The sequence below is a fragment of the Giraffa tippelskirchi genome, chromosome 4, assembly GCF_054371585.1.
Source record: "Giraffa tippelskirchi isolate mGirTip1 chromosome 4, T2T-mGirTip1v1.2.pri, whole genome shotgun sequence".
NCBI lineage: Eukaryota > Metazoa > Chordata > Mammalia > Artiodactyla > Giraffidae > Giraffa > Giraffa tippelskirchi.
Window position 1 is genome coordinate 211232142 of NC_137278.1, and position 24931 is coordinate 211257072.

A 24931-nucleotide genomic window follows, 5' to 3' on the forward strand; every position below is an offset into this window, starting at 1 on the left:
ACTCACGAAGTCTGTTCTCTCCTTCTTGGAAAGATGGAAAAATAAGATCTACACGCAAATCAAAACAAAGTGCCCCTGGGCAGCTGAGGTTCCCTGTTTCCCTGATGATCTCAATGACCTGAGACCCGGCCAGGGGTCTCCCTACAGATAATGAGAGTGAATTTTGGCGTCTTTCGCCCCCACCCGTCTGACTTCAGGCTGGCTGGGTTGGGGCTGGTGTTTCTCAGGTCACAACCGGCAAACCCCAGGACTTCCTCACCAGCTTTGCAGCCCAATGTCTGTCTTTCTTTTCTTGGGCTGAGGTTTCTGACAACCGCAACGCTGGGGATAGAGTGTCAATGATGTTCCCAATTAATCTTGCAGCACTGGGAGGGCTCCAGGCACCAGGTGAACCCCCGAGACCATTTGAAACAATTTTGTGTGGGGAAAGCGCTAAGGAAAAACCCTATAAACGCTGCTCGTGAAAACACACGATCTCTGTAGGAGGAACATTACCCGCTTAGAAAAGAAGCCGCCCTCGTGAGCTCACAGGTCTGTGAAGGATGCCCACGTTTCCGGGACTTTCTTCTGCACAGCTGTTGAAGTTTTGAACAAAGTCCACAGCTCTTGTGATGCTAACATTTACATAATGAACCAAGCCAGGCAGCTTTCCCCTCTGTCCATGGCTGGGAAAGCATCCTTAGATGCGTGTGCGGGCAGCACGTGCAAACATCTGGGCAGACATTTCCAGGCAGAGGCTCCATCACTGGCCCTGGGATTCCCAGACAGGGAGGGCAGGGCTGCTGTGGCAGTCTGCCCGGCTGTGCCCTCTGACAGCGTCCACTGGCAGGACGGGTGGGGCGTTAGTGTTGGGCACATCCAGGGCCGTGCTGGTCAGTCCGTGGTCACTTGGCTGGGGTCCTCTCACCCCAGATGACACTACAGAGGTGGATGCTGCGGAGGGAAACCCACAGATGAGGCTCCTGGTCTCCCTGCAGACCTCGGCGGGGTGGCTGCGTGGCCTCAACCACGCGGTGTTCGCACCTGCCCAAGTGCCTCACTCCCTCATGGCGCCCTCTTGAGCTGACGTGCCCCCTCGATGCTGCCCCTCCCTCTCACTGCCCGTGCCTGTGGGTGCTGGACACAGGGTGGAAAGGGGACAAGACTCCCTGGGCACCAGGACGGGGGCTGGGTGGGACGTGTGTAACTCTATTGGGCTCTGCAGAGGAGCAGGGCTGATGGTTCCTGTGCCAGTGCCAAGAGGCCCAGACATCTGAAAGACACCCCCCCGACACACACACTTACACTTACACACACATACACTTACATATACACACATGCACACACACGTACACACATATACACATACGTACACTCATATACACATGCATATGTACACATGCACACACATAGACATATACACATACATTTACATACACGCGCATACTCATACATGCACACATACACACATACACATACATACACACATATACTCGTACACGTGTACATACATACATACACACATATACACACATACACGCACAAGTACACACACACACACGCGCACTCCTCCGAGTGTTGTCTGCACATCTCCAGATACCTGGACACACAGACCCAGACCCCAGAGACACCCCTCCTCCAGGTGGGACCACTGCGAGGGGTGGGCGGGAAAGTGGGTCTTCACCTGGCTGCTCACATCTTGTCCACAGAGGGTCTTTGGGTGGAAAGCCTGCTTTCTGGAGACCAGTGTGGTTTTGGTTTTGTCTTGTTTTTTTATTGTTTCCCTAACCGTTTGTATTGTGTCCGTCTGGGAAGATTGTTGTCTGACTTCATCAGGAGGGTCCTGAAGCTTAGATGGTTGGGGACCCACCTTTCCTGCTGGGCCCCGGTCAAGGTCGCGTCTCCATCAGACGTTGCTGGGTCTCCTCTCTAGGCGGCTGGTTCCACACCTGAACCCCATCGCAGATGCCCAGGAACGGGAGCCACGCCCTGGGGACCAGCTCAGCATCTTCCCGAATCCTCAGCCAGGTTGTTCCTTTGGCCTCTCATCCCGAGCGGACCTCACTGTCCGTGGCCATGTAACCAGCCTGGACCCGGACACCCTGCAGACCCTGCTTAGCGGTCACGCTGTCGCTGATGACCTCAGATCTTCCCCAGGGAACGTGCTCATTTCCTTCCCAAGTCCCAGCGCACAGCCTGCCTTTGTGCTCACCATGCCCCCATCGTGGACACATCTCTGTCCCGCGGGGCCCTCGGAGAACCTGCAGCCCAGCAGAGCAGACACAGGTGAGGCACTCGGGGAACATCTGCTGGATTTGCTTCCGCACCAGGGACGTCTCTCTGGTAGGATAACGCCTGGACCACACCTCAGATCCTCTGCCAGAAGGAACGAGACGTCAGGGGCAAACTAGTCCCCTCCTCAGAGGCCAGCCTGGGAACCGGGAGACATGGTCTCCATGGGCCGGGTCAGCGGCCCTTCGCTCTTCCTCGGATGGAGCCTGCATCCTGGCCCAGCCCTGCCAGTCCCCAGGGCTTCCCACCATCACCCCCACATCAGACCTCACAGTTCTGTTATTTTTTACGACACTTGCTGTAAGGTGACAGATTGATTCTGTCCATTCTGTGCCTTTTCACAGCTTTGTCTCCTGCATAGAAAAGCTGTCTGGGGAGCAGGTCAAAGCCGCTCGGGATCCCAAGGGGCAAGCACACGACACGTATGGGTTTTCACCATTTGGTGCTGAAAACCTCACTGGTCTGAAGTTGATGTGTGCCACCAGCCACAGACAGCAGCTGCGTGACCCAGATGTTTTTACCCGCTGAATTATTGACGATGTTTGACATCCAAAGAGAAAGAGGCTCCTTTCGCCTCTGCTGCTGCCGAGGGCAGAGATCTGAGTGTCAGGATTTATTTCCAGAGAAGGATCCCAGGGCCTAGGGGCATCCAGAATGGGCCTCCCCTCTTAGCTGCCAGGCAAGGCGACTGATCCTGGCTGATTCTCCCAATACTTGAAACAGGTTAGTGTTCTCAGCTGGTTTCTGGTCCTTGCAGTGAAAACCCACCACACAGGCTTTGCCAGCAGGAGGCTGTGTGAAGAGAGCCCCCCTTCCCCATGAAGAGGCAGTGATGCCACCCTCGGTCACAGTGCTTACAGGCCATCTGACACATGTGCGTGCTGGGTCACTGCAGTGGCGTCCGACTCTTTGCGACCTCATGGACTGTAGCCCGCCAGGCTCCTCTGTCCATGGGATGACCCAGGCAAGAACACTGGAGTGGGTTGCCATTTCCTTCTCCAGAGGATCTTCCTGACCCAGGGATCAAACCTGGGTCTCCTACACTGCAGCCAGATTCTTTACTGTATGAGCCACTTCAGTGGATTCATGTAATGTAGCAAAGCACAGAAAAGATGCTGAAACCCGCAGATGCAGGTGTGGGAAATACGGGGCAGCCGCGTCACCAGGACCAAGGGGACACAAAACCACTAAGACAGGGAACAAAACCCCCCGCTGGCCACCAGCACCGTCCTTTCTGCTTTCGGCGAGAGGATATGCTTTCTTCATGGGATATCGTGTTTTCAGTGAGTCTAGTAATGAAATTTTTAAAAACCCAGTGACGTTGATCCAAATTTTGGCTAGGAAGCCTATTATTAAAATTGATAACAGCAGCCTAATGCATTCTAAGTTGTGGGTACCGGAGATGATAAATCTTGGAAATTTGCATTGTATAAAAATGTTTTAGTCGATGGTTTTGTATCAGGAAGATTACCTGACTCTCTGATTGGCTGCTTCAGTGCAGAAGACTAAACAGGAGCGCTGTGGGATGCAAGCGGACCTCCAGGGAAGTGTTTGAAGTGGTGAATGGCTTTCTTGTTCGGCACATGAGCCTTTACTTAATGACAGGACCATTTACTGTTTGGAATCTGCCGCCCCCGCAGGCACAGAGGCGGTGCTAGGCGTGGAGCCGTGGGCCCCGCCCTCCTGTCCATCTTCGCCGCCGCAGGAGACAAGCAGTGGATGGAGGCTGATGGCGCGAGCGGGGGTTCCCATCCGTGCCTTTCCAACTGTTCCTGGGAGTCTTCATCGCTCACCTGCCCCTCCGTGAGTCCCCGCAGGGCCTGGATGCTCAGCCTTCACAGACCTGCTTGGTGCTCATTTTGTGCTCTGCTTCAGCAGCCGTGGGTGCCCTTCCTCGGAAGGAAAGGCTGAGGTCCCCCTTCCTTGGGTTCTTCCACTTTTTCCCTCGGAGGACACGCAATTTTCCTAATTACTGTCATCAGGCCACAAAGGTGACATTGTCTGTGATGACCGGTGTCTGAAAGTCTGTCAGAAAAGGCGAAACTCCCCGATGAGGAGAGAGGCTCACTTTATCCAGACCGCAGGTGGTGCTAGGATGAGAGAAAGGCCAGGGCGGACAGACACCTCTGCCTCGCCTCCTCCTGGCCCTGGCACAGATCTCAGCTGATGCCCATCCTTCCGAGGCCACCTGGCTGGGAGGCATACCATTCCCGCGCTGGCAGCCTCTGCTCCTGCCTCCAGGGCCGGCCCAGGGAGGCCTTCAGAGGCTGCTAGGATGCCTAGCACCCTTGATACACAAGCCCAGCTGGTGATGTCAGTTTTCACCTGATCCTCCCTGGAAGGACCTCCCCCAGAGAACACAGAAATGTCTCCACCACCCCTGGGCTGGTATGAGTGTGCCAACAGCACAGTTTAACCCAGGCTACACATCCCCACCCTAGATGGCCTGCCCCTTGCCCAGCCCTGTTGGTATGTCCTCCCCAGCAACTACTGGCATCTTGCTTTCTTCGACCTCACCTACAACAATCGTAATTATAGAGGTTCTGGTGCTGACTTGTTTGCTCCTTGTGTCCTGGTCTCTGACTTAAGTGTGGATTCCTGGGAGTGGGCACAGATCTCTCCTGAATTGCAGCCCCAGTGTCCAACTCAGGGCAGAGCTGAGAGGCAGGGTGACTGCTAACGAGCTTGGGGATTCTTGTCCAGGGTGAACAAATTCTGAAATTAGACAGTAGTAATGATAGCCCAACAGGGAAGCCTGGCATACTACAGTCCATGGGGTCACGAAATGTTGGACACAACTTAGTGACTGAACAACAACAAGATATCCCACCTCTGTGAATGTGCTAAAATCACTGAATTGTATACTTTGGTGAATTTTAACAGCAGTTCAGTTCAGTCGCTCAGTCATGTCCAACTCTTTGTGATCCCATGGACTGCAGCACATCAGGCCTCCCTGTCCATCACCAACTCCCAGAGCTTACTCAAACTCATGTCCATCGAGTCGGTGATGCCATCCAACCATCACATCCTCTGTCGTCCCCTTCTCCTCCTGCACTAAGTCTTTCCCAGCATCAGGGTCTTTTCAAATGAGTCATTTCTCTGCACCAGGTGACCAAAGTATTGGAGCTTCAACTTCAGCATCAGTCCCTTCAATGAATATTCAGGACTGATTTCCTTTAGGATTGACTGGTTTGATCACCTTGCAGTCCAAGGGACTCTCAAGAGTCTTCTTCAACACCACAGTTCAAAAGCATCAGTTCTTCAGTGCTCAGCCTTCTTTATGGTCCAACCCTCACAAGCAAACATGACTAATGGAAAAACCACAGCTTTGATTGTACAGAACTTTGTCAGCAAAGTAATGTCTCTGTTTTTTAATATGTTGTCTAGGTTGGTCTTAGAAAAGGCAGAGGAACCAGAGATCAAATTGCCAACATCTGCTGGATCATCAAAAAAGCAAGAGAGTTCCATAAAAACATCTATTTCTGCTTTATTGACTATGCCAAAGCCTTTGACTGTGTGGATCACAATAAACTGTGGAAAATTCTGAAAGAGATGGGAATACCAGACCACCTGACCTGCCTCCTGAGAAACCTGTATGCAGGTCAGGAAGCAACAGTTAGAACTGGACATGGAACAACAAACTGGTTCCAAATAGGAAAAGGAGTACGTCATGGCTGTATATTGTCACCCTGCTTATTTAACTTATATGCAGAGTACATCATGAGAAACGCTGGGCTGGAAGAAGCACCAGCTGGAATCAAGATTGCCGGGAGAAACATCAATAACCTCAGATATGCAGAAGACACTGCCCTTATGGCAGAAGTGAAGAGGAACTAAAAAGCCTCTTGATGAAAGTGAAAGAGGAGAGTGAAAAAGTTGGCTTAAACTCAACATTCAGAAAACTAAGATCATGGCATCTTGTCCCATCACTTTATGTGAAATAGATGGGGAAACAGTGGAAACAGTGGCTGACTTTATTTTGGGGCTCCAAAATCACCGCTGATGGTGATTGCAGCCATGAAATTAAAAGACACTTACTCCTTGGAAGGAAAGTTATGACCAAGCTAGATAGCATATTAAAAAGCAGAGACATTACTTTGCCAACAAAGGTCCGTCTAGTCAAGGCTATGGTTTTTCCAGTAGTCATGTATGGATGTGAGAGTTGGACTGTGAAGAAAGCTGAGCACCAAAGAATTGATGCTTTTGAACTGTGGTGTTGGAGAAGACTCTTGAGAGTCCCTTGGACTGCAAGGAGATACAACAAGTCCATCCTAAAGGAGATCAGTCCTGAGTGTTCATTGGAAGGACTGATGTTGAAGCTGAAACTCCAATACTTTGGCCACCTCATGCGAGGAGTTGACTCATTGGAAAAGACCCTGATGCTGGGAAGGATTGGGGACAGGAGGAGAAGTGGATGACAGAGGATGAGATGGGTGGATGGCATCACCGACTCAATGGACATGAGTTTGGGTAAACTCCGGGAGTTGGTGATGGACAGGGAGGCCTGGTGTGCTGTGATTCATGGGGTCGCAAATAGTCGGACACAACTGAGCGACTGAACTGAACTGAACTAGGTTGGTCATAGCTTTTCCTCCAAGGAGCAACCATCTTTTAATTTCATGACCGCAGTCACCATCTGCAGTGATTTTGGAGCCCAAGAAAATAAAGTCTCTCAATGCTAACAATGTTTCCCCATCTACTTGCCATGAAGTGATGGGACCAAATGCCATGATCTTAGTTTTTCTGAATGTTGAGTTTTAAGCCAGCTTTTTCACTCTCCTCTTTCACTTTCATCAAGAGGCTCTTTAGTTCTTCTTCACTTTCTGCCATAAGGGCAGTGTCATCTGCGTATCAGAGGTTATTGATATTTCTCCCTGCAATCTTGATTTCAGCTTGTGCTTCATCCAGCCTGGAATTTCACATGATGTACTCTGCATATAAGTTAAATAAGCAGGGTAGCAATATACAGCCTTGTCGTACTCCTTTTCCTATTTGAAACCTGTCTGTTGTTCCATGTCCAGTTCTAACTGCTGCTTCTTGACCTGCATACAGATTTCTCAGGAGGCAGGAAAGGTGATCTGGTATTCCCATCTCTTTCAGAATTTTCCACAGTTTGTTGTGATCCACATAGTCAAAGGCTTTGGCATAGTCAATAAAGCAGAAGTAGATTTTTTTTGGAACTCTCTTACTTTTTCAATGATCCAACAGGTGTTGGAAATTTGATCTCTGGTTCCTCTGCTTTTTCTAAAACCAGCTTGAACATCTGGAAGTTCATGGTTCATGTATTTCTGAAGCCTGGCTTGGAGAATTTTGAGCATTACTTTACTAGCATGTGAAATGAGTGCAATTGTTTGAGCATTCTTTGGCATTGCCTTTCTTTGGGATTGGAACGAAGACTGACCTCTTCCAGTCCTGTGGCCACTGCTGAGTTTTCCAGATTTGCTGGCATATCGAGTGCAGCACTTTCACAGCATCACCTTTGAGGATTTGAAATAGCTCAACTGGAATTCCATCACCTCCACTAGCTTTGTTCGTAGTGATGCTTCCTAAGGCCCACTTGACTTTGCACTCCAGGATGTCTGTCTCTAGATGAGTGTGAGCGATCACAGCATCGTGATTATCTGGGTCATGAAGATCCTTTTTGTACAGTTCTTCTGTGTATTGTTGCCACCTCTTCTTAATATTTTCTGCTTCTGTTAGAACCATGCCATTTCTGTCCTTTATTGTGCCCGTCTTTCATAAAATATCCCCTTGGTGTGTGTATATACGCACACTACTAGATCTACCTTTGCGATTGGTGAAACGAGCTCTTCAAACAGAAAGGAAATGGAAGTGAAGGAAACTTGGAGCATCAAGAAGAGTAGAAATATGGGCACAGGGAGCTCTACGAATATGAGTCGATTAAACAAACACCAATGGTTCAGAGAAGCCCAAACACAAGGACGGGAGAGCCCCCGCCGAGCGCCGCACAGACAGCAACCGAGGGTAAAACGGCGACTTCACAGCTGAGAAAATCACTAACCACAGCGAGCCGCATTAAGCGATATAAGGGTCAGTCTACCAGAAAGAGCTGACAGTCCTAAAGTGTGCACACCAAGCAGCAAGCTTCAGGATGCAGGAGGCAAAAATGATCACATCCCATAAAACAGAGTTTAAAGAACTGCTATTACAAGAATGTGCTCTCTGGCCATAAAGAGGTCAAACTAAAAATCAATAACAAATTTTTTTTAATGGTTAGAAATTAAACAGTACAATTCTAAATAATCTATAAGTTAAAGAGGAAGTCTCAAAATAAATTTTAAAAGACATAGATCCAAAGGAGGCAGAAACACAACATATCAAAATTTGTGATGCAGTTAAATCAGTGCTGAGAATGAAATCTGGAGCATTGAATGCTTGCATAAGAATTGACAGTCTCAAGTCAATAACTGAAACTACCTTAAGAATGTAGAAAAAGAAGCAAACTAAACCCAAAAGAAGCAGAAGGAAATAAATAATAAGAGGAGAAACCGATGAAATTAAAAATAGGAAAACAATAGAGAAAACCAATTACACAAAAATATGGTTCTTTAAAGATATCAATGAAATTGATCAATTTTTATCAAGATTGAAAAAAATACAAGAGTACAAGTGTAAAGAACAAATAATATGACAAGCGCAGTAGAGGATCTCACTACATATTCTATAGCCTTTAAATATGTAACAAAGGCAAACTACAAACTTTACTCTCATACATGCAACAACTTAAAAGATTAACTTCTTGAAGCTGCAAAGTATTAAAATTCAGCCAAGATGAAATAGATAATCCAAATAGTCCTAGAGTCCTTAAACATTTTTACATTTGTAATTGAAAAGCTCCTGAGAAAGACATCTCCAGGCTACAGTAGTTTCACTAGAGAACTCTACAAAATACTTAACAAAGAATTAATACCAATTTTATGCAACAACTTTGAAAAAAATAGAAGGAACATGTGGCACACATCTTTCGAGGCCAGTAAGACCTTAACCCCAGAACCAGACACGGGCAGGACCACAGTGACAAAAAAAAAATGGGCCAACATCGCTCATGAACCAGACAAGGGCAGGACCACAGCAACAAAAAAACATGGGCCAACATCACTCATGAACTTAAGTGCAAAATACTCAACAAAGTATTAGCAAGCTGAATTCAATAAAGTATAAAAACATTTATATGCCACAATCAAGTGGGATTTCTTCTACATATGAAACATCTGGAAATCAATGTTATCTACCATATAAAAAAGCCAAAGAAAAAAAAGCATATGATCACATCAGCTGATCCAGAAAAAACATCTAACAATGTACAATGCCCATTCATGAGAAAAACCCTCAGCAAGTCAGGAATCGAATGGGACTGCCTATTGATAAGGAGCATGCACAAAAAGCGTACCCCTAGTGTTATGTTTAATGGTGAACTACCGATTATGTTTCCCTTAAAATTGAGAACAAGACCATCATGTCTTCTCTTGTTACTTTCATTCAACATAAACATAGTATTGGAAATGTTAGCTACTAAAATAAGGCAAGAAGAAAAAGCCTAAAGGTTGGAAGTTCAGTTCAGTTCAGTCGATCAGTCGTGTCCGACTCTTTGTGACCCCATGGACTGTAGCACGCCAGGCCTCCCTGTCCATCACCAACTCCCAGAGCTTGCTCAAACTCATGTCCATTGAGTCAGTGGTGCCATCCAAACATCTCATCCTCTGTCGTCCCCTTCTCCTCCTGCCTTCAATCTTTCCCAGCATCGGGGTCTTTTCTAATGAGTCAGTTCTTCGCATCAGGTGGCCAAAGTTTTGGAGTTTCAGCTTCCACATCAGTCCTTCCAATGAACACCCAGGACTGATCTCCTTTAGGGTGGACTGGTTGGTTCTCCTTACAGTCCAGGGGACTCTCAAGAGTCTTCTCCAACACCACAGTTCAAAAGCATCAATTCTTTGGCTCTCAGCTTTCTTTATAGTCCAACTCTCACATCCATACATGACTACTGGCAAAACCATAGCTATGATTAGACGGACATTTGTCGGCAAAGTAATGTCTCTGCTTTTTAATATGCTATCTAGGTTGGTCATAGCTTTTCTTCCAAGGAGCAACCATCTTTTAATTTCATGGCTGCAGTCACCATCTTCAGTGATTTTGAAACCCAAAAAATAAAGTCTCTCACTGTTTCCTCATCTATTTGCCATTAAGTGATGGGACCAGATGCCATGATCTTAGTTTTCTGAATGTTGAGCTTTAAGCCAACGTTTTCACTCTCCTCTTTCACTGTCATCAAGAGGCTGTTTAGTTCTTCTTCACTTTCTTCCATGAGGGTGGTGTCATCTGCATATCTGAGGTTATCGTATTTCTCCCTGCAATCTTGATTCCAGCTTGTGCTTCATCCAGCCTGGCATTTCTCATGATGTACTCTGCGTATAAGTTAAATAAGCAGGGTGGTGATATACAGCCTTGACGTGGTCCTTTCCCAATTTGGAACCAGTGTGTTGTTCCATGTGTAGTTCTAACTGTTGCTTCCTGAACTGCATAAAGTTTGGAAAGGGAGAAATAAAAGTATCTCTGCAGATGACATTAGTATTTAAAAATGGAAAAGCCCAAGAAATCTACAAATATATTTCTAGAACGAGTGAGTTCAAAAATGTTTTCAAATTCAAGATCAACATAGAAAAATCACTTGAAAATCTATATACTAACGGAGCCTGAGGAAATTGAAATGAAAAACAATAGCATTTACAGTCACTCCAAAAATAATTAGACATCTCATTTCAGCAGATATTGAACAAAACATGTATAGGATATGGATGCTAAATTTGCTTTAAATGCAGATGCAGGTATTCAAAGAAGACCGAAGTAAGTGAAGAGACAAACTATGGACTAAACATAATAAAGATGTCAATTTCTCTTACCTCACTCCACTAATTGATCTTTAGGCTTAATGCAATTCATAACAAAATTCCAGTAGGGTTTCTTGTATACAGAGTCATAACAATTCTTTATACGGAAAGAAACAGATCTTAGGATGGTTAAAATAACCTTGGCAAAGAATAATACAGTGATGGGACTCTCTCTACCCAACCTATGACTTATTGTGTAGCTACAGGAAACACAAGAACCTGGTCTTAGCAAAAGTACAGACACAGAGATCAATAAACAGAATAGAGGGTCCAGAAACAGATCCACACAGATGTGCTCAAATGATTTTTGGCAAAGATATGAAAACAATTAAATAGACAAAGGATCCCTTTTCAACAAATGGTCTGGAGCAAGTGGACATCCATGGGCAAAAATAATGAATCTAAAGTTCAAACCATGCAAAAAGGTAACTCAAAATAGATCATAGACTTGTATCTAAAGTGTAAAACTATAACTCTGTTATCAAAACGGGAAAAAAATTTCAGGCTCTGTGGTCAGGCAGATAGTTCCAAAACTCGACACCAAAAGCACCGTCCAAAAAGGGAAAACTGATCAACTGAACTTGACCAGAATGTAAAGATGCTCAATTTCATGAGATTTCGGGGACATCAAAATAAAACCACAATGAGACACCACTATGCACTTACTGGAAATAAACAAGCGGTAAAGCCAAATGCTGATATGACTGCAGACAAATAAAACCACTCCTGATTTGACAGTTTCTTCAAAAGCTAAGTATGCAATTATCAAACTACCTAGCGATTACACTCATGAGCATCTATCCTGAGAAAAATTAGTATGATAGCAGATTCATTTGTAATAGCCAGAAAGTAAAAACAACACATGCCCTTCAATGAGCTAATGGTTAGACTAACTGTAGTTCATCCAGACTGTGGAAAAGCACTCAGAAATAAAAAAGAACCAGTGATACCCAGCAACATGGATGGATCTCTAGGAAATGATGCTGAGTAAAAACGTTCTCTCCCAGGAGGATTTGTGCTGGCTGAGTCCATTAACGTCGTTAGATGGAAAACTTGCAGAAACAGAGGACAGATTGGCGCCTCCAGGGATGTGGAATGGATGGAGATGCAGTTGTTATAAAACATCAGCAGAAGGGGTCTTTATGAAGAACAGTTCAGTGTCTGGACAGTGGTAATGAAAACACACACCTATCCGGGTGATGAACCCATACAGAACTAACCACACACGCAGAAATACAAGCCAGCCTGGGGACACTGGATGGGCTTGGTGACATGTATTGGCGTCAATATATTACTTTATGGTGTTGTAGAATGCTACCATTGGGGGAGACTGGGCAAAGAGTACAAGGGTTCTCTATCTTAAAACTGCATCAAAATCTACCTTATTTTAATAAAAATTTTGTGTGTAAATTTTTACAGTTATCGTCAGAATCAGCTCCCACATCAAGTAGGCTCAGATTCAGCGTGCTGAGCACAGACCACGGTGAAAGGCAGGGGAGAGCCGTGCTGGGCCAGGGCTGGGGCGTGGAGACCTGTGTGCTGGTGGGGATGGGGTACAACAAGACCGTGTGTCCGAGAACCCTGATCAGTGGTGATGTGTACCCTTTGCCCTCTGAGACTCTTACCTGGGGGGCAGGTTTGTCCTGGTGGCACCAGGGGAGGGCCTCCGCCAGAGTCAGGGTCTGGGAGTCCACGTGGAAATTTGAAATCGGGACTCTCCCCATTGGCCCCACTTGGTCAGCGGCTCTTCTGAACCAGGAGGGTGATATCTATCACCGTGGAAGTCACATGCTGGGCCTCATGTCCTCGGGAAAGAAGGAACTGCTGCCCCGTTACAATGATGAAGCCAAACCCCACAGCTCGGGACTCCTGGTGCTCCTGGATGGGAACCGAGTCCTCCCAGGCCCACACGTGCCTGTGATGGGTGACAAGTCTGAGTCTCTTGTGTGCAAGCCCCACCTCCTGCCACTTCCATCAAAGTTCCCAGTGGCCCCCTGCCCTGGCAGGCTCCTTCCAGAACCCTCTGAGGTGCCCTGCTGGCTGTGAGGAGGGGACGGCAGCCCAGGCTGACCCGGCTCCTCTGCGCCTTCTTCCCTGGGCAGGCTGGAGCACTCAGGGTGAAGGAAAGAGCACAGTTAGGAATGCAGAGCAAAAGCAGAAAGCCGGCCCCTTCGTACAGCGCTGCGTGTGCATGTCCACGCGTGTGATCTTGTGTGTGCGTGCGTGTGCACGTGTGGGCGTGTGTACCTGCATGTAGGTAAGCATGCAGGCCAGGGCATCCCCAACTTCCCCTCCTTTATTCTAAACTAAAATGCAGGGCTGACTCACGAAAGGACCCCCAGCGGTGAACGCAGACCAGAGCAGCAGCTCAAGCCGTGAGCCTGGCGGGCCTGTCCCAGCAGGTCTAGACCCCCTCCCCCCGACTCCAGGGCAGGAATCAGGCCCAGGTCCCACCCCGGGGCCCCTCCTGCTCATCCCACCCCCAGCCCCACAGAAAGCCCCTGGGGCTCCAGCAGCCCCCCCATCTGGAGACCCCACCACCCCATTTGTTCTCCACCCTCCACCTCCCTGCCCTGCAACTCCCGCACCAAACTGCTCCTTTTGGCCTGGAACATTTAGAAGATTTTTGCAAATGCAAATGCACTGCAGGGAAGTCTTATCTCATTACAGACTCCTGAACAACTGGGCTTTTCCCCCACAAAATGGAAATTAAGACTTGACAGCAAGTATTTCTGATCTGAAGAAAAGTCATCAGAGGGTCTTGTCTGTGAGCTGCATGTGGCCAGACCTGAGAAGACACCTCAGTTCTGGAAGGGGAGGGGAGGATGGGGGGGAGGGGAGGGGAAAGAGGGGGAGGGGAGGGCAGGGGGAGGGGAGGACAGGTGAGGGGGGAGGGGAGAGGAGGGGGGAGGGGAGGATGGGTGATGGGGGAGGGGCGGGGAAAGAGGGGGAGGGCAGGGGGAGGGGAGGACAGGTGAGGGGGAGGGCAGGGGGGAGGGGAGAACGGGTGACGGGGCGGAGGGGAGGACAGGCGAGGAGGGAGGGGAGGGGGAGGGGAGGACGGAGAGGGGAGGGAAGGGGGGAGGAGAGGACAGGTGGCAGGGGAGGGGAGGGGAGAGAGGGGGAGGGGAGGGCGGGGGGAGGGGAGGACAGGCGAGGAGGGAGGGGAGGACGGAGAGGGGAGGGAAGGGGGAGGGGAGGGAGGGGGAGGGGAGGACAGGTGGCAGGGGAGGGGAGGGGAGAGGGGGGGAGGGGAGGGCGGGGGGAGGGGAAGACAGGCGAGGAGGGAGGGGAGGGGGGAGGGGAGGACAGGTGCGGGGGGAGGGGAGGGGGAGAGAGGGGGGAGGGGGAGAGGGGAGGGGGGCGGGAGGGGAGGGAGCACAGGCCGGGGAGGGGAGGGAGGCCCGCTGGGGAGGGGGTGCCCTGTCTTTACCCCGGCCCTCCCTGTTGTCCTGGTCACCATGAGGTCCCCACTGCCCCCCTCGGGGGTGCTCCTCCTTGGCCCCTGGAGGTCTGTACTGCGACACCCCCTCCGGCCGTCGTGCAGGCAGGTCTCCCTCTGGCCCCCAGATCATCGTCTCCTCTTCAGCTACTTCAGAATCTGCCCCGAATCCACATTCAGGGCTCTGCGACCCAGCCAGGAGCCCAGTTCCTGCCCACTCGTGTGCAGGCTCGCCGCCGCCCCCACAACGCTTCTGCCGGAGACGCCGTCTGAGGCGGGGCCGGGCCGCAGGGCGCTGGGCCCTGGCTGGTCTTCCTCTCGGGTTGCTCAGAAAGCTGAACGGCACGTAATTTATCCCTGATATCCTACAAGCGAAACCTCCTCAGCGTCTTTACGGGGCCATCTGGGCGTGGAGACCACCACGCCCACCTCGTCTCGGTCTTCAGACTAAATATCTGGGATATTTTTTGAGAGAAAGCATAAAATCGCTTCCTTTATTGAGCTAATTGGAACAAGTCAGAGCCTTTCATGAGACACGATGCTGAGGGGTTCAGCCGAGACTTCCTCGTCCCCAGGTGACCCACGTTCCCAAAATTGGCTGGCTGTCAACACTGGGGATCTTTCTTCAGAAAATTCACATTTCATTTTCCTCAGTAAGTCAGTTTTCTGTGATTAGAGAAGAGCGAGGCCAATCATTTTAAGTGTTTTTCTGTCTTTCCGCAGGAATATTAGAAAGAACATTTGCTCAAAGCGTGCAGGCTTTTTTTTTCTCCATAAACATAACAAGGGGACAGCACAGGAAAATATGAAAAGACCATGCTTCCTGCCATTTCAGCAGGGATTCCAGGTTTGTTCCTAATCCCATGGGAATTAGCCTGGAGCTGAGGATCCCACGTGCCCAGCTGGGGGTGACCAGCGCATCTGAGATCCCCCGGGGAGCATCCACCCAGCGAAGGCAGGCTCTTCTAATTAGCAAAATAAGACAGTCATGGGGGAAAGTCCACAACGTGCCGGGTTAGAGGCAGAAGGGCTGCTGGGCGTGCTTGCTGGTGGTGGTGGGAGCTGGGCACCCCTGGAGAAACAGTGCAGACGTGCTCTGGTCTCCTTGCCCGCCCCCAACCCCCTCAGCTTCTCTGGAAAATTCCAGACCAGAAGCAGAGGGAGGAAGTTTGGCTGGAAGTCCACCTGGGAGGAGGGAGGGGCGTCTGCGGGCAGCACCCCCGGAGCAGGGCGGAACTCTGAGCCCAGGGGAGCCTCTGAGATGATAATGTGCTGCCTTGGGCTCTGCGAGAACCCGGAGGCCCTGACTTGGGTCCGATGGTGTGGCATCCAAGGGCTGGGTGGTTCTGATGGATCAGGCTGGCGGTCTCCTGAGGACTGCCTCCCTCCGGGCACGGGCTCTGCCATCCCGTCTTGGAGACGCTGCCTTGGGGCCTCAGGGCTGCAGGGCCTTGCCAGCAACACACGACCTGGGAGGAAGACGCCGGATGCGGGTGCTCTGGCCTGTGGCAAAGGCCCCTTGCCCTCAGCAGGGTTGGCGCACCCCCGGTCCCTCTAACCAGGACGCTGCCCACGTGTTTTAGCAGGTCATGGGTGTACTCCTGTGTCTGCGATGGGCTCTCATCGCCAGCTGCACCCCAGTCCTGTGCTCTACGAATCCTCCCTCGTCTTGTGCTAAATCCCATGCAGGAGTGTGTCAGGGACACACGGGAACACCGGGGCAGCCCCCAGGAACCGGGCACGAGCAGGCTTATGCTCTTCTGCCCACGGTCCAGAATGCACCTGTGCCTACACGAGCACCATCCTGACACGGGGGAGCAGGAGGCAGGGACGCAGCCCCTGCACCAGCCATTTGTCTGTAAACAGTGAAGCCCTGCACCCACCCGGGTGGCTGTACGCTGGGCTCCAGGGCTTCAGGCCAGCGGGCAGGGTGACCTCCAGTCCAGGAAGAAGGTACAGGTGAGGTGCTCAGTGCACGTCTGTCCCTGGAGCGAATGCAGCCAGCCAGCCAGCCAGCCGCCAGTCCACAGTGTCTCCTGATTCTTACTCTAACCCCTCTGCTCAGGACCCTCTCCACAACCCAAACTTAACATGAGAAGATGGACCATTCAGATGGGCTGTCACAGGACCCAGAGGTCACAGTGTCAATCTCCCACTGTTTGAGTGATGGGAAAAGTCGCCCCCCCCCATCACCCTCACACAATGGGATACTGGCCTCGGGGGATGTCTCAGGGAGCTGGTCCTGTGCAGCCAGAGCTGGGGGGTGTCTCCCAGCAGGAGTGGCCGTGGCACCGTGTTAGCCCAAGGAGGGTTTCAGCATCCCTTAGCACTTGACCCTTTAACCCAGGGCTCTCCTCGCAGGCCGACACGCCCAAGAGGACAGAAAGGAGCTCATTCCTCAGGTGTGTTTATTTTTTGTTTTTAGGGCTCAAACTGTTGACAGCTTTTAAGTCCAAATTCCAGTTTTCTCCATCAGTTAGTTTCCTGTGCAAAGATGTAAAGAGGTTTGTAAGACTCTTTGGGGGGAAATATATTTATATATAAAACATCACCAAAGGACACAAAAGCCCTTGAGGGTAGAAACCTGGGCACGCAGAGAGACGCAGGCCGTGTGGTGTGAACGTGGGGCCGTGGCGGGAGGGACGGGCAGGTGACCATATGCTGGACCATGGGCTCCTCAAACGGAAAAAAATGAAATTGGTCTTTTGTTGTTCAGCTGCTAAGTCGGGTCTGACTCTTTGTGACCCCATGGATGGCAGCACACTAGGCTTCCCTGTCCTTCACTATCTCCCAGAGTTTACTCAAACTCATTTCCATCGAGTCGGTGATGCCATCCAGCCATCTCATCCTCCGTCATCCCCTTCTCCCCCTGTCCTCAGTCTTTCCCAGCATCAGGGACTTTTCCAGTGACTCCACTCTTCCTATCAGTCGGCTCATCCCAAAGTATTGGAGCATCAGCCTCAGCATCATTCAAATGCACTAAACGACGTCCCTGGGAAACAAGAGGCTGAGAAGACCTGCAGGAGATGCTGCGGTGCCTGCGGCTGGTACGGGGTGATGCTCAGAGCACTGAAAACCGTACAAGGAAGTAAGATGAAGACAAACAACTGAACACAGCACCAGCCAAGGGGATGAACAGACACAAAGGGAAAAAAGAAAGGCGGATGACATTTAAACATTCTGGATTTGACAGTAATCAGAAAAATAAAAATTCAGGCAGTCCAATATGAAATCACACAATTTGGACCGTCCAAAGTGTAAATGGCAGGGCTGTGAGGCGGGGTGGGTGATATCCAGGGAGGCAGGAAATTCTCAGGAGCTCCTGCAATCAAATGCACAGGCCAGTGACCCAGAAACCCTCTTCCAGATGTCCGGGTGGGGGTTGTAACCATGTGCAAAAGGAGAAAGCCAGCAAGAATGCCAATGCAGTGGGCTCTTAGTGATAAAACCTTTCTTGAAATAACCTACATATTCATGAGTATGAAGTGAACTATTCGGCAGTCAAGTGAACACACAAGAGATGTGTCTATCAACATGAATAAGTTTCCAAAACTGTGTTGAGTGAAAATATGCAGAACAACTTGTCCTACAAACTACCACTGTGTAAGGTGAGAACAGGAGCAGGATGGTGTTATGTGCTGTTTAGGGATACATGAGAGTCTGGGAGCTCTGACGGAGGCCTGACTTGGGAGAGTGGCTGCTTCTGTTAGAAATAACTTCAGCCGCACGACACAGAGACCTGCTCATATAAACGCAGATTCAACAAAATGAGAAACTACTTTCTCCTGTATACATTGGAAGGCCAAATATCCAGGGCTTGTATGTGGCTTAGAATGATGGGCTCCCATTATTTCTCTGCTCTACTGTCTTTTGTGAACAATTTCTGTTCTCAGGTTGCTTCATGTTCCAAGACGGCTGCTGGTGCTCCAGCAATCCCATCTCTACTCCAGGACAATGGCCAGAGGAAATGGAAGAAGATGAAAGGATGTAATCCCTGCCTCAAGTTTACCTCTGGGGTGAGAAGGGACTGGAATGGTGGAGGAGCCGAAGGGGTTTCTCTATAGCTGTAATAATTTGTTTTCAAAAACCATAATCAGGAACAAATGCAGATGATTTAAAAATGTGTTACAATTATTAATGAAGCATGTTTTTACACTATGTATTCTCTACAGTTGTATTTATGTTTGGTTGAAATAGTTCACAGGAAGAAACACGAAGGAAATAGGAAGTGAATTTAATAGATTGATTTCCACTAATGATACGAATCGATTCGTTGCTTTATAACAATAGTGAAGAGCAACTGATCGCTGAGCTCTCGGTCCCTCCTGGAAGGCAGTCAGAGTTGCAGGGAAGTGAGTGAGCTCCCCAGTGGAGCCTGCCCAGCCCCGGGGTTTGCATGATGACATCTGGGGCCGCCTTTGCAGCCTGCTATGTCATGTGTTCTTACAGGCCTTTTCCTCTGCTTTTCCCCATCGAGAACGGGTTCTCCTGTCCAGTCCATCTGACCGAACGTGGCCCCCAGTTACAGCCTGTCCACACCCCTCTGGACAGCCACACGGATCTTTGATGCCTTACCTCCTTGGAGCCTGCCAGCCGTGGATGTGAATAACCTGGACTTGACGCACCTGCTCCCAGGTGGTCCCCTGGACCACTTGGGCCAGGCAGCCTTGACTTCAGTGTTCCTGTGAGTTCTGGTCACCTGTTTGGCCCATTCTCCCACACCCCAGAGTCTGTCCCAGTCTGATCCTGGAGCAGGTGATCATCAGGGTCTGGCTGGCATCTGGGCTGACACCTGGCATACACCTCCACCTGACAGCTGGATAAAGGGCAGAAGAAATACGAGCAAAGTGGGTACCAGGTCCCCACGGAACCTGTCAAGTGAGAAAGAGACAGATTAAAGCAGCCCCATTTAATCTCATTTCCTGAACGCTTTAATGTGAAGGATGGTTTACTAAGTATTTTGTCGATCAGTTGCTCAGTCATGTCCGACTCCTTGTGACCCCGTGGACTGCAGCACACCAGTCTTCCCTGTCCTTCATTACCTCCCAGAATTTGCTCAAAGTATTTAGTGGCACCAAAAGACAAGCACCCCTCTCCGCTAAGTCCAGAGATACCTACCAGCTCCAGCATCTAGTTCATCTCTCGCTGTTTGTCCATTATTTGTCTCTTTATCGACCATATATTCCCCAGATCTGCTGACTGGCCATTCATTATGCATTTCTGCCAAAGAGGCTCTTGATTTCTGACTCTTCAAATCATTTCCAAACGTGTTACTTAAGACGAGCTGCTGGAATCCTGAGCAGCCAGGGAGAGAGCTTCGTTTCAGGGAGGGGAGGGCTGGGCCCTGATGCTCTGGACTCAGGGCCACCTGGTGGTGGCCACGCAGCCTCTGACCTGCCCACCCACCCACGATGCACCTGCCGCCTCTTCTGTCCTGGGGGCCCGATACCTGGAAGGGCCAGGGCTGATGAAGGCGGGGAGGTGGCATTTTCAGGCCCAGGAATCTTGAGGGAAGCACTGTCCATGTGGGCTTGTCCTGTTACCATGCACAGCATGGCGCAGTGGGTGTCCCATGCGGGATGTGGAGTGACGTTCATCAGACGTGCCGGGTCCTGTTGGGCTGTCGGAGCTGCGGCTCCATGGCCATGCAGAGACCAACTGTTCCCGGGGTTCCCACATCGAACACGGAGAAGGGAGGGGGCAGAAAGCCCTGAGCTGACTGGCCGAGGCCGCCACCTCCCGGGACCAGCCCCTCCGTGGCTGAGGGAGCCCAGTGCCAAGAAGTGAGAGATCAGCGGCTGGCTGTAAATCGCTGACGGTAAATAAGGCAACCTGCTGAATTCAGATACGCAGAGCTTCTTCCAGCTCCCCAAGAACCACTGATCGGTAAAATCACTAGTCTTTCCGGGGAAGAAATCAGCATTAATGAGATAGCAGCGTATCTGGAATAACTGCCATTTTGATGAATGAGCCGGCGGGATGGGGTACGAGGCTTCTGATGGATCGTATTCGGGTTGCCTAGGATGGCATTTAACTGTTCCTCCTGTGTTCTCGGCTTCAGTTGCATGCAATAGAAAACCTCAGGAATGTTGGGCTTTATCTTTCAGGAGGCAGACCCAAGCGTCATGATCAATCCAGGCTGACAGTGTGTCCACCCATGGAGAACCGGGGAGTCCAGAGCCGGTGGATTGGCCCCCGTCCCCCCGGACTGCACTCCACCTGCAGGCAAGGGGGCCGCTTCCTCATCGGCCTCTCCCTCCCCTGTGCTGGGCACACCTCCTGGAGATGAGGCTGGATGTTCACACGGAAGCGAACGTCCAGGTGGACCTAGTGCTCCGGGGGAGCCGGGGTCTGGAGCCCCAGTAGGAGGGTACGTGTGTCAACAAGACGGAGCGGCTCCCCCGCGCCTGGGTCCCCCGCAGGCTCGGCCGTTGGCCGGAACCGCCTTCCGAGAGTCCCCCCAGGCCGGTTTCCTGTCCTCCCGTGGGCATAGCTGCCCTGTGGGCTGGACTCCTGCCTGCCGGAGCCTGGATTCAGGGTTCCATCTCCCGCCACACAGCTGAGCTTCTGCACCCTCTGCCCCACCCTCCCTCTGGCTCTGTCTGGTCCTGCTTCCCCGGCAGCCATCGTGGGATCAAGTGATCACACCCCGGCCGGCTTGCCCTGCCCAGCGGGGGTGTCTGTGCCCCAGCCGTGTCCCCAGCTTCCCGCACAGCGGCCTGCGGAAGTCACTTCTATACACGGGTTGCGTGCAGCAGGGTTGCCGTCTCCTGCCTTTTGTCTTTGTCTAAGAAGAAAACTGGGTGTGCCCGCCTGTGTGTCCCCAGCTCTGAGCACAGTGGACGTTTGAAGGAGACAGTGAGGAGGCCCCAGCTTGCAGGTTCTGCCGGGAGTGAAAGTCCTCCAGGAGAAGGCTGCCAGGCCTGGAAGGGGAGAGGGTGCCAGCCGTCATCACTGAGCATCACGGCTCCTCCCTGACCCCAGGAATGAGAGCCCACAGGAGGGTTGGGGAGCAGGACCCCAGTGAAGAATCATCAAGTACTCTCGGAGGAAGGAAAGTAAGTTTTGACTCTTTGCACAGGAACACCCGGTTATTGGCTGGAAAGACAAACCGAAACAGAAAAAGTATCAATCTCCACAGGTTCCGATGAAACTCTAAGGCAATTCCAGCTAGAATTCCAGTGTGTCTCTGTGTATCAGTGTGAAATTTGGATCAAATAATCTTAAATTCATAGAACAGGATGCATGTCTAAAACTCCGTATATCAAAGCTACGGTTTTTCCAGAACTCATGTACAGATATGAGAGTTGGAACATAAAGAAAGCTGAGCCCCAAAGAATTGAAGCTTTTGACCTGTGGGATTGGAGAAGACTCTTGAGAGTCCCTTGGACTGCAAGGAGACCCAACCAGTCAATCCTAAAGGAAATCAACCCCGAATTCTTTTTTGCCACTTTATTTTTTTAATTGAGGGATAATTGCTTTACAGAATTTTGTGGTTTTCTGTCAACATCAACAAGCATCAGCCACAGGGGCACCCATGTCCCCGCCCTCCCAGACCTGCCTCCCACCTCCCTCCCCACCCCACCCCTCTGGATGGTCACAGAGCCCTGGTTTGAGTGCCCTGAGTCATACAGCAAATTCCCACCGGCTATCTATCTCACACATGGTAAGTTTCCAGCTTACTCTCCCCAAACACCTCACCCTCTTCCTCCTCCCCTCCCGCCGCGCCAATAGGTCTGTTCTCTGTCTGTTTCCCCACTGCTGCCCTGCAAATAAATCCATCAGTGCCGTCTTTCCAGATTCCATATATATGCATCAGGATACCATTTTTGTCTTTCTCTTTCTGACTTACTTCATTCTGTATAATAGGTTCTAGGTTCATCCACCTCATTAGAACTGACTCAGATCTGCTCCTTTTTATGGCTGAGTAACATTCCATTGTGTATATCTACCACAGCTTCTTTATCCATTCATCTTTCGATGGACTTCTAGGTTGCTTCCACGTTCTAGCTATTGTAAATAGCGCTTGCAATGAACAATGGGATACATGTGTCTCTTTCAATTTTAGTTTCCTCAGGGTATATGCCTAGAACTGGGATTGCTGGGTCATACGGTGGTTTTATTCCTAGTTTTTTAAGGAATCTTCATACCGTCTTCCATAGTAGCTTATCAATTTACATTCTCACCAGCAATGCAAGAGGGTTGCCTTTTCTCCACACCCTCTCCAGCATTTATTGTTTGTAGATGTTTTGATGATGGCCATCTGACTGCTGTGCGGTGATATTTCATTGTGGCTTTGATTTGCATTTCTCTGATAACAAGTGATGTTGAGCATTTTTTCATGTGTTTGTTAGCCATCTGTGGAGAAGGCAATGTCACCCCACTCCAGTACTCTTGCCTGGAAAATCCCACGGATGGAGGAGCCTGGTAGGCTGCAGTCCATGGGGTCGCTAAGAGTCAGACAGGACTGAGCGACTTCACTTTCACTTTTCACTTTCATGCATTGGAGAAGGAAATGGCAACCCACTCCAGTGTTCTTGCCTGGAGAATCCCAGGGACGGAGGAGCCTGGTGGGCTGCCATCTATGGGGTCACACAGAGTCAGACACGACTGAAGCAATTTAGCAGCAGCAGCAGCAGCAGTTAGCCATCTGTATGTCTTCTTTGGAAAAATGTCTGTTTAAGACTTTTCTCCCACTTTTTGATTGGGTTGTTTAGTTTTCTGGTATTTAGTTGTATGAGCTGCTTGTATATTTTTGAAATTAATTCTTTATCAGTTGTTTCCTTTGCTATTATTTTCTCCCATTCTATTTTCACTTTGTTTGTAGTTTCCTTTGCTATGCAAAAGCTTTTAAGTTTAATTAGGTCCCACTTGCTTATTTTTGTTTTTATTTCCATTACTCTAGGAGGTGCATCATAGAAGATCTTGCTTTGATTTATGTCATCCAATGTTCTGCCTATGTTTTCTTTTTCCTCTAAGAGTTTTATAGTTTCTGGTCTTACACTTAGGTCTTTAATCCATTTTGAGTTTATCTTTGTGTATGACATTAGAAAGTGTTCCAATTTCATTCTTTTGCACATAGCTATCCAGTTTTCCCAGCATCACTTATTTTGCAGAATACAAGGTCAATACACAGAAATCACCAGCATTCCTATATACTAACAATGAAAAATCAGAAGGAAAAATTAAGGAATTAATCCCATTCACCATTGCAACAAAAAGATTAAAGTATCTAGGAATAAAGCTACCTAAGGAAACAAAAGAACTGTATAGGGAAAATTATAAGACACTGATGAAAAAAATCCAAGATGATATAAACAGATGGAGAGATATTCCATGTTCCTAGGCAGGAAGAATCAATATTGAGAAAATGACTATAATACCAAATGCAATCTGCTGATTCATGTGATCCATATCTAATTACCAATGGCATTTTTCACAAATCTAGAACAAAAAATTTCCAGTTCATATGGAAACACAAAAGACCCTGAATAGCCAATACAGTCTTGAGAAAGAATGGAGCTGGAGGAATCAACCTTCCTGACTTCAGACTATACTACAAAGCTACAGTCATCAAGACAGTGTGGTACTGGCTCAAAAACAGAAATAAAGACCAATGGAACAAGATAGAAAGCCCAGACATAAACCCGTGCAGCTATGGGTACCTTATTTTTGACCAAGGAGGCAAAAATATACAATGGGGCAAGGATAACCTTGAATATTCATTGGAAGGACTGATGCTGAAGCTGAAGCTCCAATACTCTAACCACCTGATGTGAAAATCTGACTCACTGGAAAAGACCCTGATGTTGGGAAAGATTGAGGGCAGGAGGAGAAGGGGACGACAGAGGATGAGACGGTTAGATGGCATCACTGACTCAATGGACATGAGTCTCAGCAAACTCTGGGAGATGGTGAAGGACGGGGGAGCCTGGTGTGCTGTAGTCCATGGGGTTTCAGAATCGGACACAACTTAGCAACTGAACAACAACAATCTAGAAAAACTGCAAAAAAAAAAAAAAGAAGATTGAAGGAGCTCTTGCCTGATAAGTATTAGAGCTTCTGGAATGAAAACTGTGGCAGAGGAGTAGCTGGGATGGCCCAGGGGTGAAGACCAGGCTGGGGGGAAGGCTGCATTTCTACAGCAGGAAGGAGGTGTTCATACTGAAGCCCTCCTCAGCTGAGCTTCTCACTTATCTCACGTTCAGAAATAAACAGCAGATGCAGCAAATATCTGCAAACATCTAGCACCATCTGGGAAGCTAATAGCTTCCCAGGTAGCGCTAGTGGTAAAGAACCTGCCTGCCAATGC

The 24931-nt window shown here is 49.4% G+C and overlaps 1 long non-coding RNA gene across 1 annotated transcript; it reads left to right on the plus strand.

The window, feature by feature from the left end:
• The first annotated feature begins 15398 nt into the window (after window positions 1-15398).
• Window positions 15399-24244, plus strand: LOC145546047 (uncharacterized). The gene is made up of 5 exons (XR_014082446.1): window positions 15399-15466; window positions 17045-17123; window positions 18513-18635; window positions 19069-19303; window positions 20727-24244. It is a non-coding gene; the product is annotated as an uncharacterized LOC145546047 (long non-coding RNA).
• Window positions 24245-24931: the final 687 nt, after the last annotated feature.